An 8,648-nucleotide genomic window follows, 5' to 3' on the forward strand; every position below is an offset into this window, starting at 1 on the left:
TTCAGGTTCGCGCAAGCGATCCCCCTACCTAGTGCCCAAAGATGTCGTGGGAAACCACGACCACCTATGGGACCAGGACGACCCCTTGGTGGTTCGGCAGGGGGGAGACACATTGCACAAAGAGCAGACCAACGATGGCATCATGGCAGGGATCACACAGGCAGTTGTACCCAGGTTCGGGCCACCGTGAGGCATAATACCCTACTCCTGCTTTGGTGGATTGATGGGGAAAGGTGGTGGTGGTGTGTCGTACACTTGCCCGACAAGGGTTGCTTTGTGGCAACAGCGACTACGCCCGTATGAGGGTGTGAGTGGTCCAAACTTCCAACCCCTCGAACTGTTGCCATGGGCCTCCTTTTATAGATCAAGGGGTTACCACAGTGGCAAACTAGTCATTAGACATTGATATGATAGCAAATAGCGATATCATACCTAACTCTATAGGCTGACAACGTGCATTTAATCCGCTGCTTAGTGTCACGTCGTTGGTTGTCCGACAAGGCCTGCTGGGCTAATTCGCCAGCTCCACGCCTGCTCGCTTCACACGTCACTGGACGAGTGTCATCTGTGGGTTCATTTGGTAGGAAGTGGCCGCCACGTGGTGAATGGGTGCCACTTAATCATCCTGCATCTTGACACCGCACTGATCGATGACGTGGGTAATGGTGGAGTAGCCGGTGAGGTGATTTGGTCTCCGTGAGCCCCGGCAGGCCCTGCCGGGACACCTGGGTCATCTTCTTCTGGGGGTGGCCACGCCCCTTGCCGGGCTCGCCTGCCCAGCAAGGGAGGCTTCTCTCTTGATAACATCTGGCTCCTTTACCTTAGTCTTGGTTCCTTCTGATCTGCTAGTTGGTTCTTCGAGTCTCTTGGTCTCTTGATTTGGTACTCCAATCTTGGTCTTGCGCCTGTGCACAGTCAGGTCAACAGGCCCTGGGTTTGTTGCACCGACAGTTGCACATGCTGCTCTTGCAAGCTGGGACTGTCTGTTTGTGGAAACTCGATGCCATGCCCGTGCTGCCGCCGCTGCCTCCCACGCAGGCTACACCCAGGGTTGGATCTTCATCTTCTTGTCCTTCCATTCGCTTGAAGCCCGGCGACCGGCGTCCACTGAGGGCGCAGGGAAGTGTTGTGTCAGTCTGTCCAATAGCGACTAGGTTGAGCAAACTAGACTGGAGGCTGGAGCGAACGAATTTGGGATTTTTCCTGCTATCGATCGATATGGGAGGCACTCGTTTGGGCTGCAAGCCTGCTATAGGGCCTGCCTTGCACTTACGTTATTGGCCCATCCAAATTGACACAGGTTTCTTCATTTTTTACATTGCCTGCTCGTGCGCTGGGACGACTCAAACTTGGTGCATACTTTCCAGCCACCCGAGGCGGCCACCCATACCAGTCCCTATGGCGGTGTTGCCCCTTTTTGCGTGTATGATTGGGGTAGTGAAAAATATTCCAGTGGCACTTCTGATTTACCCATAGAATGGTTGAATTGCTTGTTTCTATGAACTGAGTTCGCCAATAATGTGAAGGATGACAGTCTTTTCATCCTATTGTAGATTGCTTAGATCTCGATATGCCAAATGTAATCGCATGAAATATACAATAAAAGCCAGTGTGATATGTTTGGCTACAACTAGTCTGACAACCCGTCCTCATATAACATATCAAGGACACAACATCTCATCAGATTAACCATTTGACTTATCTATGCAGTGTGGAAAGAAAGAAGTATTGGGACTACGTATCCAAGCAATTGATGCGATGGACTCCTTCGTAGAACCATGTAAGCGGAAAATAAGTTGCAGTGTACCTATACAAAGAGCTAGCGTAAGTTCAGTTACCTGCTTCTCGAAATTTTAGTTAGCCACTGATTGCAAAGTTGTTCAATTACGTTGCTTGGCCTAATTAAGTTTTCTACTGATTACATAATGCCATAGCCAGTTAATCCTATTATAGACTGCCCCTATCTATGTGTTTGATACTTACTATTAAGAATTACCTGTTTGCCTAAACTCTAATGTTTAGATGTTCATAGACAGACAAAGGAACAACGTCTTTTTAACTTATATATATATATATATATCAGATCATTTTGCTTACATTAAAGATATTTACAGACGTCTGTGTTGCTAGTAAACAGTACTGACTTGTTACTTTAATACGTTGCCAAGAACTTGTTAGTTTTACTAGTTCATGTGTAACTAAATGCATTGCCTAAACTGGTTAGTTTTACTAGTTTGATGTTAGTTTCATATGGCTCTTGCAACACTTTATTTATGATTGCTAACATTCAAGTTTGCAGGATCCAACTGAAACTCCGTTGGCACAACAGGTATGTTTTCAAAAACTTCCTTCTTTACCTGGTTTGCTATTGTAACTTGTTGCTGTAATCATCTTACCAACTTCAGGTTTTCAGGATCCAATTGGAAGTCCAATTGCACAGCAGGTACATTTTCAAAAATATATTTGTGTAACAGGTTTGCTGTTGTTAACTTGTTGCTCTAATCAAGTTACTGACTACTCAACTTTTCAGGATCCAAGAGAAACTCCAATGCCACAACAGGTTCCTTTTGCAAAACTTTTTTGTTTATCTGCTTTGCTTCGGCAACCGGTTGCTCTAATCATGTTACTGGCTACTCAACTTTTCAGGATCCAAGAGAAACTCCAATGCCACAATAGGTACCTTATGCAAAACTTGTTTGTTTAACTGCTTTGCTGCTGCAACCAGTTACAATGATGTTAATAACTACTTTTCAACATCCAATCAAAACTCTTTAATTCCTTGTTTGTGTAACTGGTTTGCTATTCTAACTCCCGGTTGAGATGTTTTGCTAACTTCAACTTTCAGAATCCAATCATAACTTTAATGGCAAAACATGTTAGCCTCATGGACGTTGTATCATCCCACAGTAGTTGCACCGGCCCAATCGTGCATCATGAATTGCCAACTGCTGATGCTCTAGAGGCTAAACTATTGGTAGAAATAGATTCTGCTTCTGCACTTAGAGATGAAGTTGATATGTTGAGGAAGCAAACAACACAATCACAAGCAGTACTCAAGACAACCATTAAATATTTGGTGGATTTCCAAATGAAGCAAACTAAGACTGTCCGCATTGTTAAGGTCCCGAAGGAAAAAAGGAAATTAAATTCCCAATTGGTAAATTATAGGTGAAATGTTTTTTGCATTGTTGAATAACCTTTGTGTTGTTTGTTCATGTAAGCGATCAAATTGTTTGTTCTAGAGATCATGTAATAATGGTTTTTTTTGTTTTTTGGTTTGTAATTTTTTAGCATGAGTTTGTATTAATTGATAAGACTCTGAGACATTTCATTTTTGATTGCTATGCCAGACCTACAAATATGCCAATCGGGCTGAATGTGCATTCAGCAATAATGGTAGCATAGATGGTCCTTAAGTGGCACGGATCTGAAAGGGCCAAGATGTTGTACTAGCTTCGCTAAAAAAATGATGCTCTTCTAGCAAAAAAAGTACAATGGCCTGGCTTATGTATGTTAGTTGATATTATTGATCCATATACTCTATAAGTGTTTATATGTCTGGTAGTTTTCTATATTATTGGTTTATTGACTCGGTATTTTGAATCTTGAGACATTGCTTGTGTACATATCTAAATGGGAGTACACTATATGATGCGTGTGTCATACATGTTACACTTGAGTTGGACATAAAGTGGTTTGAAATATTCGAATCAACCTTAAACTGGATTCTACCTTATGAATTTGAGTATGGACATTTGTAAATCAAATTCATATATGATAGTGGAATACATCTTTGTTGTGCTTTTGAAGATATAAAAAAACATAGAATGAATTATAAAGATTCGTATAACAATACAAATTGGATTCGAATTTAGTTGCCAGGGTAAACGTGAATGCTTATTGCCCCAAAATTTGAGAGAAGTGGAAAAATATCCACTCCCATGTCGGCTGCTTGAAGCCAGTGTATGCGCGATGGGAATTACTGTCTACCCCTTACACGGGCAATCCATCGGCCTGATTTCCACTGCTCTCAATAGGGGTAGGTTAGTAACTTCAATTAGACGTGACACGACCGCCTCTGAGCCCATTCAGACACGGTGGGTGCCAAATATGGGTGGCAAAACACATTTGATTCAAGCTCGTCTGAAAGACCTCTGTCTCTCCCTCCATTTCCCCATTCATACACGGTGGGCGGCAAAACAAACTCGACTTGGCCAAAATCGATGTAGGCAAATATTTTTAATAGGGGCAGGTTTGTAACTTCACATAGACATGACACAACTGCCCTATCTGTCAGCCCTGTTCATACACCGTGGGTGCCAAAAACCCTCTCCTCACCTGAAGTCGCTTTGGGCAAATATTGGGGAGATGCGAGATTACCGTCCTATCACCAACCGACGAGATGTCCGAATTTTAAACGGGGGCTAAGTTCGTAACTTTCCCATATTTCAGAGAGGCGCGTCCCCAAAACATGGTTCCCCGTACCTCTCCCTCCATTTTCCCATTCATACAACATCCGCGCTAGAACACCATCCCCACACCAGCCTCCTCCATCCGCCACCCCATCCATTGTCGCCGTCCTCCACCCCATCCATCGCCGCCGTCCTCCACCATGTCAGAGCACCTACCAAGACCGCATCGTCCACTGCTAGAGATGGACGTTTCTCATCCACGGTGACGGACCAGGAGCCTTGCATCGTGTCCTCTGGCATTATCGGCGCCGCCGTCCTCCTTGCCAGGGCTGCCCCCATGACCTTCTCATCCACCGCAATGGGACTTATTCCCCGATGCACCCGTCTACCGTCACAGATCTGTTACAATGCCACCAACAGCAATCGCACCCCCGATGCCTACATGCTACCGCAAGAGAGGTGGTACTACTTCATATCTGCTCAGCTTTTTTATCTCAACCAGAAAATAGATCGTAACTTGGTTACTGTACTTTCTTTTAAACTCTTAAAATTTAGTTCTTAGTTTAAAGCAAACAATGGTTGCTAAATAGCATTTCTACAGTTTGCAGCTTCAAATCTGCCATGGCACAGTCATAATAGGGTTTAGTTCATCATGCTTAGGGTTTCCCCCCTTTTATGATCACTATACGATCAAGCTACGTGCTTCGTGTCATAATAGCACTGTTCCACCCATCAAGCTAAACAAGCTTAGTTGTTCAAATATGAATATGATATTATTAAAATAGATTTGTTTTATTGGTCAGCTAAATGTTCCTAATTTAGTTTCGAAAATTCATGTACGCCACTGGGGTGTGGATCTACAGGGTGCCCATGGTGGAAGGCGGCCCACCCTGGGATTTTGGGTTGGCCCAGACCTCGATTCCCCTATGTTATGCTGCGCTTCCGATCTCTACTCGGCCCCAGCCACCTGCCTTGATGTCCCCGGACGGCATGAATCTAGGAGGAGACGCTGAACTAACAGGAGGTCAGGAGCTGCTCGCCCAACAGCGTCACCGTTGCCCGGGCATGCCGCTGTGCCTACCTTTCCAGCCCGTTCAGGGCTCAGGCATGCAGCACCCACTAAGACAACCCAATTTATCCTGAGATACATCCTCAACACTCAGTTACTACTTCATATCTGCTCAGCTTTTTTATCTCAACCAAAAAATAGATCGTAACTTGGTTATTGTACTTTCTTTTCAACTCTTAAAATTTAGTTCTTAGTTCAAATCAAACAATGGTTGCTAAATAGCATTTTTACGGTTTGTGTAAGTGCATCTAGTGCCACCCCTAGTTGATTTTGGAGTATTGATGACAAATTTGGTTGAGGGACTAATGCGTTTGTGAGAATTGCAGGATAACGCAGGTAGTGTCCCTCATTGATTCGGTTTACCTAGCGGAGATGACCCCTAAAAATGTATGAAGACATTGACGACAATGGTGGTATGTGAAGATACTCATATTGAAGACTATGACATGAGAAGATATTGAGTGAAGACTATGGAGCGCGAAGACTGTGTCGTTTCGTTGTTTCCTTTTTCTTCTTTGTTGAGTCATAGGAACCACCATACTGTTAAGTGGGGTCCAAGTGAACAAAGTTAGAATGACTAAAGTGATGCTCAATCCAAATCCTATGTCTTCGAGCAAAGACAATGAGAGAAAATCTTATCCAGAGCTGGATGAGTCAGCTTTGCTTGTAGCCCAAGTAAAGTTGCCGTGTGTGTTTGAAATCTAACCGTTGGAACACGTGTCAGTTCCTTATTGACCCAGGGTCATTTCGGACATATCAGGTCGGGTTGCCTAGTGGCTATAAATAGCCCACCCCCTACACCATAAATTGGTGGCTGCTCAGAGTTAGTGCACGGCTTTTGTCGTTTGAGAGCAACCCACCTTGAAGCCTTTGAGAGAGAGAAATCCTTGCGAGGACAAAGCCCAAACACCCAGAGCCAAAGAGTGTTAGGCATCACTGAATTCTTTCTGTCTGCGTGACCTGAAGACTTATTACACTTGAGGACTATGAATCCTCCAGCCGGTTAGGCGTCGCGTTCTGAGCATCCAAGAGTCATTGCGAATCGCCGGTGAACAAAGTCTGTGAAGGTTCGGAAGTCTACCTTGAAGACTTACCAGAGTGATTGGGCGAGGACTGTGTGTTCTTAGCTCAAGGGGAATAAGGTGAAGACACGGTCTTCTGAGTTGAATCTCAGCCTCCCTAACCAGACGTACAGTTGTCACAGCAACTGGAACTGGTCCAAAAAATCTTGTGTCTTCAACAAGTGACTGGTTCTATCCTCTCCATCCCTTTACTTAGAGTTTGTCTTCGTGAAGTCATTGCCTATTTGTCGTACCTGTTTGACTTCATTACTTGACTACTATCGTTGGTTGGCTTCATACTATCTTCCATCCTGATCCTTACTACTAAGCTGCTATTAGTCTTTGTACTTTCACATTTCTGCATATTTGACTATGGTTTGCTTGTTGTAGTTTATCTTCCGCTGCATATCAATTAGGTCATTTCTATTGTTTGTCTTCGAAACTTCCACGTTTTGAAGACTTCCATAAAAATCGCCTATTCACCCGCCCTCTAGTCGATAACTAGCACTTTCAATTGGTATTAGAGCAAGGTACTCCCTTGTTCTGTGTGATTCGGTTTAACCACCTGGAGTTTTAGCTATGTCGACTGCAGGGATAATCAAAGTCTCCGCTGCTTGCCCCGTGTTCGATGGAACTAAATATCCCTACTGGAAGAATAAGATGCGCATTGAAGCCATTGATGTCGACCTCTGGTATGTCGTCAAGAACGGCGTTCCGAAAACTGGTGAAGGTGTCACCCCTGCTGATGTCAATAAGTTCATTCAACTGGACTCTACTGCCAAGAACATCATCTGTGGTCATCTGACCAAAGGACTGTATGGCCGTGTGAGTGCTCTGGAAACGTCAAAGCTAGTCTGGACTGGCTATCCAAGGTCAACGAAGGCGTCTCAACCCAGAGAGATCAAAGGATCAGTGTTCTTCGCAACCTCTTCAACCGCTTCAAGAGAAACGACAATGAAAATGTCCAGCTCACGTTTGATCGCCTCACCGACATCACAAATGAGCTTCGTGCTCTCTGCGCCACTGAGATTACCAAGCATGAAATCGTCAAGACTCTACTGAGATCACTCGACAGCTCCTTTGACACCCTTGCCCTCATGATACAAGAACGCCCTGACTTCAAGACACTCGATCCGTCTGATATACTTGAGAGGCTTAACACAAATGAGTTCCAGCTTTCTGAGAAAAGAGATATCTATGGTCCCAACTATGGCCGAACTCGCGCTTTGAAGGCAAAAGTTGTTTCCTCATCTGAAGAAGAATCTGACTACAGTTCTGATGATCCTGAAGACATTGGAAAGGAACTTGCTATGCTTGTGAAGAAGTTCTAGAAGTTCACTAAGAAGAAGAGCTTCAAAAAGTCTTCACGATCTAGCTCAAGAAATGATGAAGCTTCCACTCATGACTACAAGAAGAGAACATGTCACAAGTGCAAGAAACCTGGACACTATATCTCTGAGTGTCCATAGTGGGACAATGAGAAGAAGAAGAAGAAGAGCAAGGAATATGATTCTGATGACAACAACAAGAAGAAATCTTCAAAGTCTTCTTCCAAGTCCTCATCAAAGTATTCATCTCATAAGAAGAGCTCATCTGGCAAGGCTCGTGCTTTTGTTGGCAAGGAGATGGATTCAAAGGAGGAGTCTGCTTCTGAGGAGGCGGAGGTGGAGTCTGAAGAGGAGTCCGACCATGGCGTTGCAAGTCTGGCTCTATCCATAGCCTATGTTGCCAAGTCCATCTTCAACACTGAAGACAATGACTTCCACACCAACGCTGAAGCTGATGACAAGGACGACCCTGCTCCCACCTACTGCTTCATGGCACGTGGTGCCAAGGTAAAATCACGTGATGCTTACTTTCAAACATCAAGTGAAGATGACTCTGATTGTGAATCCAAACCCAGCTACAAAACACTTGCTAAAATTGCAACTGAACAACAAAAAGCTATGGAACACACTCAAAAACTGTTAGACAAAAGCGATGACCTATTGGACACGGAAATGACACGTTCACAGTCCTTAGTTGAAGACATAAACAATCTTCATGCTAAGTACCAAGAACTTGAAAGTGGTCACGAAACGCTCTCAACCACTCATGAAAAGCTCT

The sequence above is a fragment of the Triticum aestivum genome, chromosome 1B (assembly GCF_018294505.1).
Source record: "Triticum aestivum cultivar Chinese Spring chromosome 1B, IWGSC CS RefSeq v2.1, whole genome shotgun sequence".
NCBI classification, from domain to species: domain Eukaryota; kingdom Viridiplantae; phylum Streptophyta; class Magnoliopsida; order Poales; family Poaceae; genus Triticum; species Triticum aestivum.